This window comes from Dryobates pubescens, chromosome 27 (genome assembly GCF_014839835.1).
Source record: "Dryobates pubescens isolate bDryPub1 chromosome 27, bDryPub1.pri, whole genome shotgun sequence".
NCBI classification, from domain to species: domain Eukaryota; kingdom Metazoa; phylum Chordata; class Aves; order Piciformes; family Picidae; genus Dryobates; species Dryobates pubescens.
The window spans coordinates 10883882-10904245 of NC_071638.1; the positions used below are offsets into that span (position 1 = coordinate 10883882).

Below are 20364 nucleotides of genomic sequence, written 5' to 3' on the forward strand. Positions count from 1 at the left end.
TCCCTGCAGAGATGCACTCACAACCTCTTCAAGTCCTTGATCTTCTGCTTCTAGCAAAACAAGGGAAGTATGAAGGTAGAAAGCACAGCTGATTCCTGCTGCTTCTCGTGAGGCTGCAGGACAGCTTGGGGCTAGGGGATAAAAGCTTCAGTCTGCCTATGCATAGTGAGACTACTGGATTTGCCTCTGCCCCTTCCAACAACCAATGCCATTGTCAGAGTGTGGCTGAGTTTAACAAACACAGCACATGTGGACAGATGAGCAAGAGGGCTTCCTTCTCTGGAAACTTTAACAGAGGATAAAGAAGCCCAGCCAAGTCAGAAGCTTCACTAGCCACAAGAAAACACACAATGTGTATTAACAGGCAGCTCCGAGGTAGCTGCTAGGATTTTCAACAGAGTAAATCAGTGTTTGATCAAAGAGGAAAACTGAGGAACATTTACTGAACATGGGTGAGCTGACAGTGAACATATTTGGGGTGCTAACTGCTACCAACAGAAAAAGAAATATGAGACTGTAGCTTCTCTTTTAAAAATCAGTACAAGCAAGAGAGCAGCAAAGGGATGAGATTTTAGGACTCTCTGATTACTGAGTCAGTTTGTTTATGGAGATGTTCCCAGTTACCTTCTACCACTAGGCCTGCATCTCACAACAAACCACCTATGCAAACCCAAGAGACCTCACCACACTATGCCCAAAACTATATACAGCACCTTAAAATTTAAAGTATCACACAGTATCACCAAGGTTGGAAGAGACCTCAAAGATCATCGAGTCCAACCTGTCGCCACAGACCTCATGACTAGACAATGGCACCAACTGCCACATCCAATTCCCTCCCGAACACCTCCAGGGATGGTGACTCCAACACGTCCTTGGGCAGCACATTCCAATGATGAACGACTCTCTCCATGAAGAACTTTCTCCTCACCTCGAAGTAACTCTATGATCTCTAAATGCATTGAGGAAAATTCCTCTTGGGTGGTATCACAGTGATCTCCAGTGCTAATGATACGGAAACTGAGCTCCTCCAAAAAACAGTTTCCTTAACACTAATAGCTGAATGGAATTTAAAACAACTTACAAGGGTCTCCTCATGTGCCTGATAAAGTTTCTACTTCTCACAGAATCTGCCAACTGGCACACTGTGGCTACTTGGCAACATGGACGCCAGTCAAAGCTTGCAGAGGAGGGAGGCTTTTGTCAAACAGGAGCTAGTTCAGAGAAAATGGACTGAGATCATCTCATCTCTGAAAACTTAACCAATATCAGTCCCTAAGAGATTTTCCCATGCAAGAAGCCAATGCTACAATATTTTAAGATAAAAGTTTAAAGGTGCAGTTTCTAAGAAGGTATCAACAAGGCAGACATCATGGTCTTATTTGCTCTTACAAACGTATTAAACCTTTTCTACCTCTCACCAGCTCTTCCCTTACTTGAAACCCAGTTATGGGCTGTGAGCATCCCTCATCCCTCTGAAAGTCAGAGCATTTTCACAAAATAGTTCATAGTTCTGGCACTCTTGATACTAAATATTATCTTAATATCTAAGAGTTTAGCTACTCTCAGGAGGTGGTTTTGCTGATTCTCATCAGATGGAGTTTAAGGCTTTCCAGGTCTTCTAGTTAATACAGCTCTCCCTCTTGTACCAGGATAAACATACTGGGAGGGCAGATAAAAAGAGAGAGAAATAAAACTGAAAAGTAAACATGAAGCAAGTCTGTATGTTGCTTGAAAATACAGAGCTAGATGGAATATTCTGAAACATAGAACCCTCTAGTAGAAAGGACAGATCTGCTGCATCCTGAGCCCTTTGGGATGGGAACTGTGCAAGTGCAGTCAGAACAGGTCTGTCACCACAGCTGAGTCACCCAGGTTCCAGAAGGTGGTACACCAGAGAGGAAATATTTCTTCTGGATTTGTGTATGTAAATCAGTCATAAAGTGAGGGCAGGCACAGCAAACACAGCACAACAATGTTTATCCCTCCCTTATGCTGCTGATTGCGTTTAGTGTATTCATTTACACCAATGTACATTTCCTTATTGTCATGATTAGAAGCAAGGCAATTCACAGGGGCTGTTAATGATTGAGAGTTAAACAATGCAGCATCAAGGAGTCCTTTCTTCCCTCTTTTTGTGAGTTGTGGTTAGTTCTTTGAAATTGCAGCTTCCATTTTGCAAGCCACAGAGCACAGCAGCAAGAAAGACTATCTGTGCTGCAAGATACATTGATCTGACCAAAAGAGTTGTTGCAGCATTGCAATTTCATGTGCATATGTAAACAAAAAGTCTTTACCTTTTTGTTGTTGTTGGGGTTGATTGGTTTGGTTTGTTATTTGGGTGTGTTGTTTTGGTGGGTTTTGGCATTGTGTGTGTTTGTGGTGATTTTGTCACACAATTATTCCTGCCACTCAAGAGCACACAGACCACACTGTGGATTCAGAATAGAAATCACCATTATATGTGGAAGAAGCCAAAGATCAAAACATTAGTACCCTTCCAAATGAAATTTCCTCACAAACTGCAAGAAAAATACAACTCTTTCTTCATTCAGTTTCTATGGAAGATAGGCAGCAGTGTCTGTAAATTTCTCTCCCCTAAGCTCTCCAAGAAACACAAACATTTACTCTTCAGATAGAGGGAAAAGAGCAAGAAGAGGAAACCAAAAGAGAATTCCCTGGAGTTGCTGAAATCTGCATTAAGGAACTTTGCTCAGCACATCAGCAGCTCTCAATAATGAGGCAGCAGATAGCTTTGCAGCATGGAGAGCCTCTGAAACACACTGACTTCTCCAGAAGGAAAAGATAATAAAACATAAATAGAAAATGCTCCTTGGCTGGCATATACTGGTGCAAAGAAATTTTTTTTTTTACTCTTTTTCTGCAAAGAGGAATGAATTTTTTTTTCTTCCCCCCTTCTCCAATATTTAGAAGTCAGGCTGATGAGAAATGACAAGGCATATTTATGGAAGTTAAAAAAAACCCCAGCACTGAATAAAACATAAGTGCAGCATCAGAAAAGGATGGTCAGGCTGTGCTAATGTCATCCTCTGCACTCTGAAATGAAAGGAGGGAACGAAAAGACGCAATTCAACAACAATTCAGTTCCAAACCTTCAAGAAAAGGTTACGTTTAAAGCACTCGGATAATCTTGTTGTAATCCGTTCAAATTAGCACACACGTTTTCCTGAATAACAAACTACCTGCTGGTCCTGAAGAAGCTCTGCATTTAAAGTTTACATGCTCCTACACTGAATAAAGGGGGGTTATTACTTTTTTGATGTTGTTGTTTGTTTCAGTGACTAGCAGTTAAAGTCTTAAATTATCTGGCAAAGAAAAATATCCACACATTTCAAACGCAGGCTTCCCTCGCAGCCCAGTTCTCATCCTATTATGACCTACAAAACAGACAAATCCTTATTGCCATGGAATCCCACACGGTCCTCTTAAAAGTCAACCCCCAGTTTAACTTTTGGAATAACTTAAATTTAGGTGAGTTACAGACCCAGGAATACATCCTGAAAATGAGACGGGGGCAATCACTTCAGACAGCAGGCTACACAGGATGGTGCCCAGGTAGGCTTGGAATTGCTCCAGAGAAGGAATCTACCACATCTCTGGGCAATTTGGGGGGTGCTCCACCCCCTTCAATGTGAATAAGTTTAGATAGAACTTCCTACATTCAAGTTTGTGTTTGTTACCTCTTGTCCTGTCAATGGGCACCACTGAAAAAAAACCCAAAACACCTGGGCCCATCCTGCTGACACCTGCCTTCTACGTATTTATAGGCATACTTCATAGATAGGCATAGATATAAAGGCACATCTTAAGTATTTATAAGCACTGATAAGATCACAGGATCACAGGATGTTCGGGGTTGGCAGGGACCTCTGGAGATCATTGAGTCCAACCCCCATTGAGAGCAGGACCATATAACCACACAGGAATGCATCCAGACTGGTCTTCAAAGTCTCCCTCTCTTGACTTTAGAAACAGAGCCTGGACGAGGCACTTGGTGCCATGGTTGAGTTGATTAGATGGTGGTGGGTAATAGGTTGGACTGGATGATCTCGAAGGTCTTTTCCAACCTGGCTAATAGTGTACTCTGTATCTATATCTCAGATAAGAGTTTTAATCTTATTTCACTAAAATCTAAAAGACAAACGATGACCTGCAAAGTAGAAGGCACCTCTGCCCTGCCAGGCTGTTCAGCAGGCTGGGATATGCCAGCTTTTCCAGGGAGCAAATGCTCTGTGGAAGCTTTTAGTACCACTCATCACTACACAGCACAGAGGTGTCCAGAGGTGATAACCAAGCTCATCTTTACACTACAGGAACAAATAATTTCTAGGAGGTTCATCCTTTCAAATTTAAGACACCTGCAGTTTATTTCTGAGACAGTCTGGGTCAATTAATTTGCTCCATGTGTACAAACAAAAAACTTAATTGCAACACTCCTCAGTTCTAACAGTAAGAGACCACCAAGGCAGCGTAGTTCACAGGGTAAAACAGATCCTCAGTTGCCCTCTGGTGCTGCACAGTGGCTAAATGCAAAAGTTTTGGCAGCAGCTTTAGTTTTTCTAGAAACTTTCAGCATCTCAGGCCATATTTTTCCTGCCCTTTCACATGTGCTGGAAGAATCCTTGTGAGAGAAAGTTGTGAGTTAAATTCATTGGACTGGTTGACAATGTGTCTTTCGAAAGAGTTGTGTCAGCACCACTGAGGCCGTTGTGAGGCAGTGGTGGGATGAGAGGCAGAGGCAGGAAAAAAGGCAAGAATTCCTTTGTCCTCTATTGTTGCCAAGGCTTTGTACTGTGAAACTCTGGCCTCCTGACTGAAACATTCCATCTTCCTTTGTAGGAAGGAATCCGCTCCTCAAATTTAACAATCCTAACAGTTAAAAGGGATTTCTCTCAGGATTTGCATGAAGCCTCACCTGAGTAACTACTGGCCACTTCTCCAGCTACTTGTGGGTGTTTTGCCCATACTCCGCTATTCCCCTTCAAATCCCTTCTTTTCTCTCCCTTTCTCTATGCTTCAGTCTGACTTGCTGTGTTGTCCTCTGAAATGAGAAGCTTATAAAACAGGATAACAACCCCCATGACCACCAAGAAAAGAGGGATAACCCAAAACCCTGGGAGCTACCATTAGCCTTAATCCACAACTTCTGTTAGAGAGTTCCAAACGAGGAGATGGTAATGGAGAAGTGAGGACTGGGGAAGATTACTTAAAAGGGAGAATCTCAGAGGGTTTAGTACAAAGCAAGGACATGTGAGCATGGCTTATCTGAAAAGAAAAAAAAACATCAGTTTACCTGCACACAGTTAGTTTAGTCAGGAAGATCAGCCAGACACAGGGAACTCAACAGCACAGGACATAGGTCCCTCCTTTCTATTTGCTGTAAGGGAGGTACGGTAAGGTTGGCAGGAAGCAGGGAAGCCAACAGTTACTAGGAAATAAACTCGCTCCAAGATACACTGGACACACACAGTCACTGCACCCTACAGAACACAGGAGGAGAGCTGCAACACCGACAGACAAGCTGCCACAGCTGCTAGGCTGAGGCAACATGGGCAGTGCTTTATTTGACAGCTATTCCCAGGAGACAGAGCCTGCTCTTTGCACAAGGAGAGTAACATTTTTGTTCAGTTGCATCTGAATGGCAAGGTGAGTCACAATCACAAAACAGCTTCTTCCTACCTCAGGTTTCAGCCTGTGAGAGAACTACTGTGTATACAATACAATCCAGTAAGACAACCCAGCACTCCTTTCCTAAGGCCTTTTTATTGCAGAGTTTATTATCTCTTCATTTGCACTGAAATAGCCTAATACGATGCTTCACTGTTCTCCACCTCACAGCAGACAGATTTCAGGCTGTAGGTCTTCCTCATGCCCTATCCTAGATCAAAACACTCAGTTTGGCAAGAAAGAAGAAACTCAGCACAATAACCATTACTTTTTCTCCCCACAAAGGACACACCTTTCTCAGCTGTATCCAGAGGAGTTTTCTTGGAAAGCTTGGTAAACTACAAGAGAAAATACATTATGCTTGACTCGTGTAACTTGTCCTCTCACTTGCAAAGGACAATATTGACACAGCTAGAGGCACAGCAAAAGTGACAAGCTCTTTTTTACACAAAGACCTTAAACCTATAGTCCTAAAAGAACAGTGAATAGCTCCTAATCTCCTATTGAAACAAGCCTCCCTTGACTCACAGTGGGTTGTAAGGAGGAAGAAGGGCAGGAACCACCTCGCAAAAAGAGCTCAATGAACTCCACCCTGGGTCTACATTTTGGGCTGCCCATCAGCACGGGAAACCTCCCCACTCAGAGAGCCAGTGTGGTGGGCCCTTGTTTCCACTGGGGCTCTCAAGAGCTTGGGTGAGCTCTGCTCCACTCAAGCAAAGCTGTGTATTGAGGGACTGGCTCTGACCTCTCTGCATTTCATTATTCTATATCCAACACAACTTCCATTTGTCATACAGGAGTCACTTTAGTCCACAGGCTGAAAAATAACCAAATACCACTTTGATATCTTTGAAGAATTACCCTTGAAATGGTGTAATTATTCTCTGTTACTGTGACTCCTACAGCAGGTGTTTAGAGACTGACGACAGGGCAAGAAATCTCTACAAGCTACTATGGAGGCCTTTCCTCCCCCAGAGACCATCCTGGTTAAATACTATCCCACATGAATAAAAACCCCCTTCACAGAAGTATTTATTGCAGGATAACAGCTGATGGCTGTTATTCAGGCAATGGATGAAGTACACATCTGAACTAGAGATCTCCGAGATACAGCTAAATTAAACCTGAGCTTTCTCAAGTGCTGTACAAATCTCTCTGGATAAAACCTGGTTTTCAACTCAATAAGCTCCAATACACTATTTTACGTTCCTTTTTCTGCACAGACCAACACAGGTGCCACACTTTTTCTTTAAGAGCATGCACAGCTCCCTCAATGTGTTATACACACCATGACAGTATTGCACCATGTCACAACATGAAATAACTTTACTAATACGGAGAAGCCAGCTTGGGAATTGCTACATTTACATGGGGAATCCAGTTCCACCCCCCTCCACCTCATCAATTTACAAAAATATTTTCAGACATTTTACTGAAATATTTGGATTTCTTTCCATCCAAAAATCCTGAAGTAAAATGTTTCTCCTACTGTCATTTTGACAAATCTCGTCTCCTTTCAGCACTGATCTCTACCCGCCTGTATTGCCTTTATGCCGAAAGACAGTTCCAGCTTATGTAGGTCTTGATTTCATTATCACTACCTGGGCCTCCTGATGGGCTCTATCTCAACAGAGACACAGGCATGCAAAGTCCTCATTACAAGGAGGTTATGGACATTCTAAAACACATCCAGAGAAGGGTCACAAGGATGATCAAAGGGCTGGAGCTCCTCTCCTATGAAGACAGTTTGAGAGGGTTGGGGTTGTTCAGCCTGGAGAAGAGAAGTCTCTGAGGAGACCTTATTGTGGCCTCCAGCATCTTAAGGGGGCTACAAGAAAGCATGTCAGGAAATGATAGGACTAGGGGCAATGGAGCAAAACTGGAAATGGGTAGATTCAGATTGGATGTTAAGAAACTGTTTTTCACCATGAGGGTGGTGAGACACTGGAAGAGGTTGCCCAGGGAGGTGGTAGAAGCCTCTTTGTGTTCCCATAGTTTTTTTACAGGTTGGAATCGATGATCTTTGAGGTTTCTTCCAACCTTGGTGATACTGTGATCTCTGGAAGCTTTTAAGGCCAGGCCGGATGTGGCTGTGAGCAACCTGCTGTAGTGTGGGGTGTCCCTGCCCATGGCAGGGGGGTTGGAACTAGATGATCCTTGAGGCCCCTTTCAACCCTAACGATTCTATGAAATTCTGTTGCATATTGTGACTTCAACTCTGCTAGAGCATTTTGGATGCACAGCAAGAGGCACATAAATGTGATTCACCAAGACAAAAGTGTTCGGCCAGTGACCCCAGCTCACAGTGATCAAAGAAGTCATCTCTGAACTGCGGTTCCCAGGACTCATCAAAAGCAGTGGCAGAAGAGATAATGTCAAATAGGCCTTGTGAAAAACCAATGCTTTTCATAACCTCCCATTCTAGCACAAAAATGAGACTTTTTTTATTATTATTCCTATCTAGCACAAAGATAAATGCTGAAGGTAGCAGAATTCCCTGAGTTTTAAATCAGCTTTAGTTACTACTCCTCAGTTAATCACTGATTGCTATGTATTCTACTACTGATTTTTTTCCTCATATATCTTTCACAGCCAAATCTTTTATTTAAGCTGTTCTTTAGAAACTCTCTCTGGTTTGCTGAGTATCAGAGATAGAGGAGACAGAACATCACAGCTCTCCCTCACAAGGAAGCATCACAAAGTGTTAGCCTGAGCAGATGAAATTGTGTCCGCACCTCCGTATCACATTTTGCCCTCAGCAGACTGGACAGTTCTCCTGCCCAGTCATCACTGAGCTGCATCTACCTTTTTCCTCATCATTTCTGCATCTCTCTCACCACCATGCCACAAAACCAAACTTCATTTTATTATCTGCTGTCGACCCTTAACTTCTCTGGAGGTGCCTGTGTAGGAAATGAAATTGCTTTAGTCTGCCCATAAAATCCATTCTCTCAGAGGGACACATCCCCTGTGTAATGGCAGACAACACACAAGCTACAGAGAATCAAGAGATGCTCTGACTACTGCACTCTCCGGGCATACTGCAATCACAGGACTAAAATTAGCCAGAGCTGCAAAGGGAGATTTGCAGCTAAAAACCTTCACCTTGGAACTGGGAAAAAAAAAAAAGGTTTCACAAGCCTTTTAAAACCACTTGAGGTTTCCAGCAACTTAAAGGTCAAATTAAATTCTCTATTTCGCAAGTTTCTTTAGACCAAGTTCACACAGAAGCATCTGCATTTAAAATACAGTATTCTAAATAGCAGAGTTTTATACACTATGTGAAAGCACATAAGATGTCTTCTTTGTCTAAATACCTTTCTTGTTTGGTTCCCCATTTCCTCTTCAGACTTCTCCTTCCCTTCTGATTACATTACTCTCCCAGTACAATGTCAGCATTGCCAAAACACCTGATGAAATAACCCCTGGTGTTGTCCAGTTAGAGGAGAATAAACTTGGGTGATTTGCAGTCAATGTCACACCCTGATGGATGGAGTCTGAGACATTAGGATTCCATCATTTTACTCTTCTGTTTCTTGCTTAATTACTGAAGTCCAGATGACCATATGCAGATGTTTGGATAGCAAGCCATAACTTCAGCAGAGGAAATACTCTACATTTCTGCTATGACTGTAGAAGAATATAAATGTACAGTTTTTACCTGCAAGTGCTGCCCTCAGACTTGTTCGCCATTGGAATGTGCTGCCCAGGAAGGTGGTGGAGTCACCGTCCCTGGAGGGGTTCAAGAGGGAATTGGACGTGGCACTTGGTGCCATGGTTTAGTCATGAGGTCTGTGGTGACAGGTTGGGCCTGATGATCTTCGAGGTCCCTTCCAACCTTGGTGATACTGTGATACTTCCTAGGTGCATAGCAGAGTCTGGGTGAGCAAAATGTCATGCCTGGTAGAGGAAGATAAAATTGAGGCACAGCAGATCTACACAGCTCTGTGGGATGGGACAGGATGCATTTAAAAGGGCTGAAAAATGTTGCCCATGTCAACAGGAGAAAAGAGCCCAGTATTTTGGGAAGGACATGGAGACTGAACAGACCTATAGACAAGGAAAGGCAAAAGCCAAGACCATCTCCAGGATGGCCAAGAAGAAAGAAATTGCCAAAGGTGGAAGATGAACTATTCCATGTTTCTAGAATTATGTTGGATAGAGCCTTGACCAGCCTGGTCTAGAGGAAGGTGACCCTGCCCACGGCAAGGGGGTTGGGAACTAGATGATTTTTGAGGTCCCTTCCAAGTTAAACTTTTCTATGAATATACAAATTATTGAATACTATGATTAGAACTACAGTTTGTATAATTTTCTCTTGTGAGAAAGACAAGGAAGAAGTAGACAAACACATAAAAGGGGAAGGATAGCTGAAGATCCGTTTGTTTCCTGAGCTGGCATTCAGATTTTGCTTGCTGAAAATGGCATACTGACCTCTGGCAAATATCCCCGAGTGCAGGCTTTAGAAACAGTTCTCATTAACACTGATGAAAATGATGAGAAATAAATAATCAAAGCTCAGTATAAATGATCCTGTAGTTTAGCCAAAAAACAACTTAAACATTATAGATGGACATAAAAGCACCTAGTTTTTCCAAGCTTCATAAAGAACTCTTTCTAGAAAGAAATAAAAATACCTTCAAACTCACTGAATTTCATTCGCAGCTTCATGGATTGCACCGGGCTGGAAGGAACCCTCAAAGGTCACCTTGCCCAAATCCCCTGCAGTCAGCAGGGACAACTCCAACTACATCAGGCTGCCCAGGGCCACATCAAGTCTGATCTTTAATGTCTCCAGGGACAGGGCCTCAACCACATGCCTGGGCAACCTGTTCCAGCATTTTACCAGTCTCATTGTGCAGAACTTCCTCCTGATATCCAACCTAAGTCTCCTCTGCTCCAGTTTCAAACCACTGCCCCTCATCCTGTCACTACGAGCCCTTCTACCCAGCCCCTCCACGGGAGTTCATGGGGTTACACAACTTCTCTACAGATTTTTTTTCTTAGTGCACTAATCAAACTGGCTTTTTAGTGCAACAAATCCTGGGTCTGGACAATAGCTTGCCGTGGAATCTAGTAATTATTTTGGCCAGAGAGGCTTTCCTGAGATGTCTCAGGCTCCTGCCTCAACCTGCTCCCCAGAAAACAATTCCTTTTCATCAAGTGAACATTGCTTGCTTAATGATAGGGTTATGAAAACTCAAATGAAATATTTTTATCTTTCCAACATTGGCAAAGTCTCCAAATAACTACTGAATGACTAAAATTAGGGAGTGTCCAAGCAGGAAGATTGATTCAGAAAGAAAAAAGCTTTGCCTTCACTCTCTGGAAGCCACAGCCTGTGAACTGGCTTGTTCTGTTCCTTTCACCCTGGGAGCGGATTTTTACATCTTTCTGAAGTGCTGTTTCATCAGAATGATAACCCAAAATGTATTCTTCTTTGTCCAGTCATATTTCTATGCAAGCTTCTGTGGAAAGCTGGGGTAAACAGTGGCTCCTTTGCACACAAAGCCGGTGTTCCTGGCTGCCTGTGTCAGTAACTCTGCTTGCTCCCTCAAGGTCAGTATGGGGAAAGACCCCAAAATAAATGGGGGGGGGGAGGTGAAAAGACAGCAAAAACTCATGGAAAGGGTGTCTGACTCTCCTCAATGGATACATCTCTCTCGCCAGACTGAACATAAGAGAAGGAAGAACTACTTGGCCCTTAAGTCTACAGAGGCTCAGATTCATAGGCAGAGTAACTATAGCTACTACTGTACTGCAATGACTCTGGCCCCACTCAAAAAGGACCAACAAGTGAGGAGGAAGGAGTACACAAAGTAAGAAACCAAGAGCTCTGGAAAGCATAACCATCCTAGAGCACACCTGCAAAAGGCAACTTCAGCCAAAGGACATTCAAGGAGGTGCTGCCTGAATTGCTCACTGGGAGTTGGGAATGAAGGACCGTTGCTCCTCACTCAACACATACATTAAGAGAGAAAGAACAGCTACTGCAGTAGGGGAAAAGAACAAATGAGATTTGGAGAAAGGAAATCTTTCCAATAAAGATAAAACTGCCAGGGAATACTGACTTACAATTGCTAAGAGAAGAAATAAATCAGGTTTTGGCTCACATATTCTATTCTATTACAGATAATGCAAGTTTCAGGCAGACACTATATAAAGAGAAGGTTTCATTGAAGATATGATGAAGTGTCAAAATACCAGAAGCAAAATGCTATTGGTCAGCAAGTTGTTTTTCTGAGTAGTCCTGAGAAAACTTTTTTTAAAGGGAAAATATTTCCCTGGCCTGTGAAAATTAAATTAAGAGATTTTCTCTTGGCTTTGTGAAATGTTTACTAGTTGCCTTGTTCATTCTCGGTCTGTCTATTGGCCATGACACTTTTGCTTCTCTGGGCATCTCTCTCCTTCTCTTTCCTTCTCCCATAAGTGCTTTTTCCCCTTTGCTCTGTAATATTCCACATTTAAAATACATACAGAGAAACTGCTCCTTCTCTAGAGCATTCCCAGGGGCAGTTTCAATGAAATGCTCCTTCCTGGGTCATCAGCCTGACATGTATCCCCTCCCGCCCCCCACCCCTGCCCCTTTCCATGTTTCCTTTTCCTCCTAAAGTCAAACCAGAAATGGTGGAGCATTTGAAAGCCTTTTGAAACAGAGAACCCTGCATGATTGAAACTCGGAACTCAAATTTTCAGTGAAAGAAGACTGCAGAGGAATGGTACCAAAATAAATTGTGAAAGCTGAGTTTCCAGGTAGACTGAATAGCTCTGGTACACTTCAATCAAATGACTTTAAACACATCTTTTTTCTGTTAAGTGCAACATACTAGGGTAAAATTTGGATTAAAGTAACTTCAATTCACACCACAGCTTCAAATTTTCACCCTCTGACTTTCTCACATATTTCGAGGAATGCCATCATTAAGGAATATGGGAATGTAAGTCCATCTTCTTTCATAACTGTTAAAGGCACAGGATACCTGGCTGTAGTTACTACAATACACACTACAAGAATTAATTTGACCTCATTATGTGGGCTTTTACTTCAGGAATAGCCTTTTTGCTAGACTAGACCCTACAACAACTGGGTTCTAGTTCTATCCATTGCAGGCTTCCTGGATGCCCTTACACAAATCCAAATCCACAGAAGTTTGTGGGTTTTATTAATTCCTCCCTTATTTTGTTCTTTCCTAATACAAGCCCTGCAAAGCTTTTTCCATCTCACTGCTTCATTGCAAGGCAGAGAAAGAGTGCTGCACCTAATTTAGATGTGGACACCTGGAAATTAAGAATCTGATCAAAGTTGCACAGAAATAATTCAGCAGACAGTTGGAAACCTAAACAGGAGAAAACAGAGCAAAGCTCTGCTCTGGTGAATTTCATTCTCTTACAGAACCCATTCAGCACCAGTCCTACAGGCTGGGATGAGGATGTGCCTGCTGTGGGGTGCGTTCCTTTGATGTATCTGGAACACTGTAGAGCAAGAAACCTCTGCAAAACTCGTGGGTTTAGCCAAGTGAATCTGATGATGCCTGGTCAATACCAGGCTGCTGTCACACCAGCTGTATAAGGAAGGTGCTGGCTGGAGCAAAGCACCATAGGGCTGTAGCTCAGATTGTAGCATGGGAGGCTTCCTGGTGCTGGTTTTGGGATGTTGGTCTTTTCAGCTGGACTGGCTGCAGGGCTGGGGAGTGGAAGTGGTCATTTTATGGCTGGTTTCTGCTGCTGATTTTGCTGTGCTTTTCTGCAACAGGCTAAGATAATTCTACTCCTTTCATTTCATTAAACACTGTATCTCAGCTCAGGGCTTCTATGTGTGACCTTCCCTCCTGTCTGTGTTGGGTGGCTTGCTTTTAAGAGGGGGCTGTCTCACACCATGCACAAAACTATTTCTTAGTTGCTGCTCAGCTATGAGTAAATCCTCCTTCTTTGCTCCTCAGAAAAAACAAAAACAGCTGCTGGGATATTGCTTGGTAAAATCCTGATGGCCATTAATGAAATCAGGAAATCATAGGCATCAGGAGGAAGCCAGAGGGGGAAGTGAGGAAAATTCACACAAAATTATAATCAAGTAAATGTGCTCCCCTACAACTTTTTCCCCAAACTTCAGCTGTAAGTGGGGTCCACAAAAAAATAGTGGAGATGTAAAAAGACAAGCATTTTCAAAACTGCCTGTAACAATCAGCTCCTCACTGACCCCTCAGAGTGTCCACACACACATCCGAATTTAGGCAGTAGTTTTTGTTATTACTGGTGTTATTAATAAAGGAAAGAACTTACTATTTCTTCCCATACATGTTTCAAATGCTCACTGTATCCTTTATTTTTCTATATATAATTAAAGGAGGCAATATTTGGTCAAAAGACCAAATGGGCTTGGATTCCCTTGCAGGGAAGGGACCAGCCCTGTTAAGAAAATTCTTAACATCCATTTTTGGTAACAGTACAATGAGGCTTACTGTTACCTGTTTATATCCTGGAGAGAAGGCCTGAGAATGTGCAGCAGTACAGAACAATGCCACAGAAAACAGAAATCTGAGGGCAAAGCCTGAGGATAATAACCTACTACGGGGACTTGGTGTGAAACTAGGAGACTTTGGGCAAAAGAGAGCCTGGTGTTCAACAAATATGGTTTTAGGAAGGGATCCCAGACTAAGCTGGAGGAGGAATAAATCTGGAGTGAGAAGCAGGAAACAAGGAAGTGCTAACAGGACAGACAGTTTAACACACCAGCTGTGCATTTTGGGGAACTGTGAATAGAGGGGGCAGAAGGTTACAGGGCAAGAGAACAGGAAAAGAGAGGGTGACTGTAAGTGCAGCCAGAGCTTGCTAGGGATTAAATGAAGCTCAGGGCCTAAGGGAGGATGAGTAAAGTGACTGACCTCCAAGAAATCTGCAGGGAAAAAATTATTTTCTAATCATAAAAAGACAACGTAAAAGGCCTGTCTTGCAAAGTTAATAAACTCCAAAGGCACCATTAGGCATGCAGCTTCTTATCATTTCAGATCTCTTTGGAGGGAGGAAAATGGGAACAGGATGATAACATGACTCATAACTTTCCAATATTAGGTACAACAGTCCTGTAGGTGTAGAGGCTGAGCCTTGTGTACCCTACTGCTTTTAACTTTAAATGTGAAAAGAGCCAAAACTGCCAGCACAGCTGGCCAAGGTGGGTACTGTCCACTGCTTCCACAAAGTCATGCTTAACTTCAAAAGGCAAGGACAGAGACTGGTGTTCAGCTGCAACCAACACTGAACAATTGTAATCTGAACAGGATTTCCTCACCTGCCCTTCTGGTTAGCACATCACAGCACTACACACAATGAAAGCCAGCCGTCTAAACTAACCCTGGACGTGCAGCCCTTCCTTCTCAGGGAGGTTGTTGGTATTTCAAGATGCTTGGTATATAACCAGATTTCATCAAACTTAACAGAGGCATGAGAAAAATTGGCAGATACTAAAGAATAAAATACTTTTTTAATAAAATCAGCAAAACATTAAGGCACAGTGAGATCAGAGCAATGTTTCCTTCAGATCACTTGTAGCATCAAACCTGTTCTCAGGCTGCCTCTCCCTTCAGTGAGGAATGAGATGGATTTAGCCCAGCGTCAGGAAGGGAAGCGGAAGCACCAATACTGCATTAAGGCTGAGGAGAGGGAAGAGATCATAGAAGGATAAGGAGAGCAGCCTGCAAGGTGAGGAGACATTTGATAGAGGGAAAATATAGAGTGGCTCAACAGCATTCAACTGGAAACTCAAGAAGGTTGAGAAGCCTGACGTTTACTGCCAGGAAAGCTGCTCAGGAGGCAATCATCTCAAACTCCCTCACATGGGGTGTTCACCACCCAGAGCTGAGCTTCAGGCAGGCCTGGGAATGCTCTTGTGTCAATTGCTTTAATGAATCCCAGCCTAAGCTTGTGGTTGTGGCAGCTCAGAAATGCCTATATTTAGAAGTAAGACGTTCATAGAATCACAGAATGTTAGGGGCTGAAAGGGACCTCAAGAGATCATCCAGTTCAACCCCCCTGCCAGAGCAGGAGCACCTAGAGCAGGTCACACAGGAACACATCCAGGCAGATCTTGAATATCTCCAGAGAGGGAAACTCCACAACCCACCTGGGCAGTCTCTTCCAGTGTTCTGTCACCCTCACAGAGAAATAATTCTTCCTCCTCTTTCCACGGAAAGATACCTCAGCTTCCACCCATTGCCCCTTGTGCTGTCATTGGGCATTGTGGAGCAGAGTCTGCCTTCATCCTCTCGGCACTCAACCTTTACGCATTTATAAACATTAATGAGGTCACTCCTTAGTCTCCTCTTCTCCAATCTGAAGAGCCCCAGCTCCCTCAATCTCTCCTCATAAGGAATTCCACTCCCTTCATCATTTCCATGGCTCTAATTTGCTGGATAGCCACCACCTGTGAAATGGCTCAGACTGCCTGTATGCTGAAGGTAGGACTGGAGAAACCAGGCTTTTCTGTGTAACCAAGTCTACATGAAAAATGCTGCTTTTAATCTTTTGGCAGTGCTAGGGGAACATCTTTCTAAATGGCCCAGATTCATTTAAGTTGTTGGTGGGGTTTTTTTATGGGAACAGTTAAGTAGGAAGCTCTTCAAAAAATCTGATAGAATATAAATATTTAATCCTTAAGTAAATCATTTCAACCTTGCTTCACTATTCTCAAACCCAGTATCTACCATATAAGCTCACAGAAATGCAACAACAGGAGTGAGAATGTTCTATGCCAGCTCCTAAAAGAGACCAAAGGAACTCCTCCACAGGCCAGGTGTTTAGCAGTTTGCAGACAGCAAATACACAGAGCTTTGAGTCCAGGGCTATCCACGCACATCAGCAAAGGTAACACTGTCCATGGACATCTGAGGGATGCAGGGGATCAGGTCTGCCAGTTAGAACTCACTGCAAAGGTTTGGCTGGTAGCAGTGTACCCAAGACAGCGAGGTATTGCCTTTACCAGTGCCAACAGAGATAGGCAGCATATGGCTCTTGTAAAGAAATACTTCAAACACTGGAAAGCTGAAAAAAATGTATTTCCTTCATAATTTCCATTTCCTCTGAGCATGTATTCTCAATCTTTCCTTGAATTTCTCTATTCCAAATATTACCACAAAATTAAATACTCGTTACCTCATCAAAATAGTCCTCTTGCTGTGCTTGGCAAGGGATAGAAATAGGATAAAATGCTGTGACAAATTTGCCATTTTTACGTATTTCATGATTGCATGCTCGCTACATTTCTTGTTGATTAAATTAGAACAGCAGGAAAGGAAAGTTTTCCATCTCAAAATTGTCGATTTCTCTGCCACAAAAATTAAAGCCATTAAAAACGGTGATCTGGTCACACTACCTGCTCAAAGGGGGTTCCCAACTTTCTTTGTGCAAGAAACATCTGTTCAGGCAAGGCAGCTTTCCAAACCTGCTCATTTGTCTGGCTGCCCCAACAGCAACATTATTACCCATCACCTGCCACCAAGGTTGCGAATGACCAGGAAGTTCCTGAGAGAAAACTGCTCTTATCTTACAGCTGCCCATGGACAATGCTCAACTGTAACTGCAAGTACTAGCAATGCTTCCTCTCTCAATCATTTACTGAGATTAACAGATGGTGAAATACATAAAGAAACAAAAATCCTGGCTTCAGTGCAGTGGTGAAAGACTGCTGCTTTCAACAGAAGCAAGGATTCATACCCTATCTCCAAGCCACCTGACATGTGTCACCACCACTAACTCCTCTTCAGTGTTTTGCAATGGCCTGGAAACAAAAGGTGCAACAGTCATCTAATTGAGAGGTGTCTGAAAATCTTTCATGTCCAAAACCAGCTCATGTAGCACTGAAGATGTTACTTTTGCTTCTCTGCAGTGGGCCCTCCTTGATCCACTCTGAAGTGGTCTTCAGTTGGTGCACGTTTTTGTCTCTTCTCATGCAGCAGATGCACTCATTTCGCTGAGCACCAGCTGCACGCTTCAGAAATCTAATGTCACCAAAAGTGCTTGAATTGCTGTGATTCTCTGCAGTGAATCAGCTGCAGTCCCTTACAGCATGAGGTAGGGCAAGTCCAGTATAACTGCATGTGAGTGGCCATCATGATAGCTGGCTAGCTTTAAAATCTGTCACACAAACAGATGTGAGACCATTCAATGTCCCCTTGCTGCTGGCAGTCCTGCCTACTCTGTTAGCACATCTGTGACCTTCACAGAAGGAAAAAACCTTCAAGATTGAATCCAACTATCCTCTAACTCTACCAAGTGTGGTGCTAAACCATGCTCCTCAGAACCACATCTCTGCCTCATTTAAACACCTCCCTGGGCAGCCTGTTCTAGTGTTTAAGAACCCTTTCTGTGAAGGGTTCTTCTAATATCCAACCTAAACCTCCCCTGGTGCAACTAGAGGCTGCTTCCTCTTGTCCTGTCAGTTGTTGCTAGGGGAAAGAAACCAACACTGACCTCACTCCAAACTCCTTTCAGGGAGTTGTAAGTAATGAGGTCTCCCTTCAGCCTCCTTTTCTCCAGACTGAACAATCCCAGTTTCCTCAGCCATTATTCATAAGACCTGTTCTCCAGGTCTCCTTCCTTCCCAGTTATTAGATCTTTTTATCTGCCTCAGCTCAAAATGCATTGGGGAGTGAAGCAGATGTAATGGGAAGCACCCAGGAGCCCTATGTGACTGCAAAGCTAAGAAGACAAGCATGAAGCTCTCTGGCAGTGAACAAGGAATATTCTAAAATGCTCCTAGAGTATAGGAAGAAAGGAACAGAGATGAGGGATGAAAGCTGACCTTGCTCTTCAAGTGAGTAAGCAGAATGCAGCTAGAGAGGAGGGGCATGTTTGTCTTCAAAGCAATAAAATACAAACCCCCCCACGCATCATTCCATATCCATCATCCTTCACAGCACTCCTCACACAATGCTCTTCTGTTACATATACACCCCTGATCTTTTGCATTTTAATAAGCCCCCAAAGCAGCAGTGTAAGAAATCAACAGACCAGGCAAGCCCTTCTCCCCCAAAAAACACATATACGTCGAGGCTATCCCAGTGCTGCCAGTACCCTGAAGACACCATCCACTTACAGGGTTGGCTTTCTGCAGAACCCTTTTATCTGCAGAATGACAGCTACAGACTGCTGACATGCCCACAGAACAGGTCCCTGCCAACAATGCAGCCAAGGTCAAGCAGGAGGGAGTTAGTACCTCTCCCAGGGCAAAGAAGCGAGCAGAAAATGGAAATTGCTTTGGTACAACTAGTTTAAGTTCCTAACCTCTCCAATGGGATTGTTTAGAATTACCTTTATTTTCCTTTTCATGCCCAGTAGTGATTTATTTACATTTTACTATTTTTCTACTCAAGATCTGTGAAAATATTTTAAAGGCATAGCCTAAAACTAACACGCCTGGTCTAGCTATGAGCAAGCTGCTTCCAAACCTGAGCAGAGACAAAAATCAGCTCTAGACAGCGCTGCACCCTGCTTTAATTAACATTGCTCCTGTCACCCATGTGCAGTGCTGCCACCTTGGAACACACTTTGAGTGTCTAAGCTCCCAACGTCCTGCTGTGACACCAAAGTACCAGCCCAGTGACTGCTCTCCACCCAGCAGGCCACTGTGCAGCACAGACATACCCTCACCTGAGAACCTCCTAGCTGTCCTGTTTTTTCATCTGGATCCAACAGCAATCTTGCACAAGGCACAGAGAGCGCCTCAGCCAGCAAGTGTCACAGAAGCAACAGACATGGAACAGATTGATCCTCCTGTAGTTAAGAGGAGCAAAGGATTTGGATGAAAAATATTACAGCAGGAGAAGAAACTAGATGTGATTTGAGAGAGAAAAAAACAAATGTAAATATGTACAACGTCCTGGGCTGCAAAAGACTCTGAGCTGTGGGCAACTCTATTCTGACTGGTTTACATTCAGGGAAATGGGTCTGTGCAACAGGGAGACAATTTGTTTTCATGACCAGGGAGACCCCTAATTTTAAATCCCTATTTCAGTCAAACCATTCTTTGAACAGATGACACCATTACTTTACAAAGCCATCAAGATGAATTCCGTGCCTCTGTAATTTCCTGGGCCCCCTTGCTGAATGTCAGCATGCTCTGTTCACCAGCAACACCACAGAGAAAAGTTTTATAAAGACAGCTGAAAAACCCAGCACACACAAACAAAACTACATCTTGCCAGACTCTGCCAGGGATTTTGGCAAACAAAACAGAGGTGGTGGCGTTTCCTCCTCTTTGCACTGTCAGGATCGGGTTTGTGGGCAATTCAGGCAAAGTTTAAACAATAAAGCCTTCCCCCCATGCTTGCCCCCGCTCCCCACTTTCCCTCACAGCTTTATTTGAATCTGGTAAATGTTGTGATCAGAAAAAGGGTACAACTACATGGGTAAATTCTGCACACTAAGAAGTCTTTCACTGCGGGTATGAGTGTTTGCAGTGGCAGTGAGAAAAGAACAAAATATTCTCTCAAGGCAAACAAATGCAGCTCAGTTAGGAAAAATGCAGCTGGGAGAAAAGATTCGCTTGCACAGGAAGGGAAAAGAATAGGAGGGCTTACAGAAGTAGCTCCTTTTCCTTCTGCCCAGCTCCCAGCTGCACAGAGACATTGTCAAGAGCAGAACTGGGAGTACTGACCCAGAACAAAGGATGAAACAGTTTCCAGC

General features: G+C 43.3%; 1 protein-coding gene across 6 annotated transcripts in view; it reads right to left on the reverse strand.

The window, feature by feature from the left end:
- FAR2 (fatty acyl-CoA reductase 2) overlaps positions 1–20364 on the reverse strand; it is a 127883-nt gene that overhangs the window by 76384 nt on the left and 31135 nt on the right. Inside the window, exon 1 of one of the 6 annotated variants that reach the window (XM_054173832.1) lies at positions 19330–19348. The exons of the other annotated variants lie outside the window; for them this stretch is intronic. The gene's annotated coding sequence lies outside the window, so the exon portion shown is untranslated. Of the gene's footprint in view, positions 1–19329; positions 19349–20364 lie in introns of those variants that run through there. 6 annotated transcript variants of the gene reach the window in all.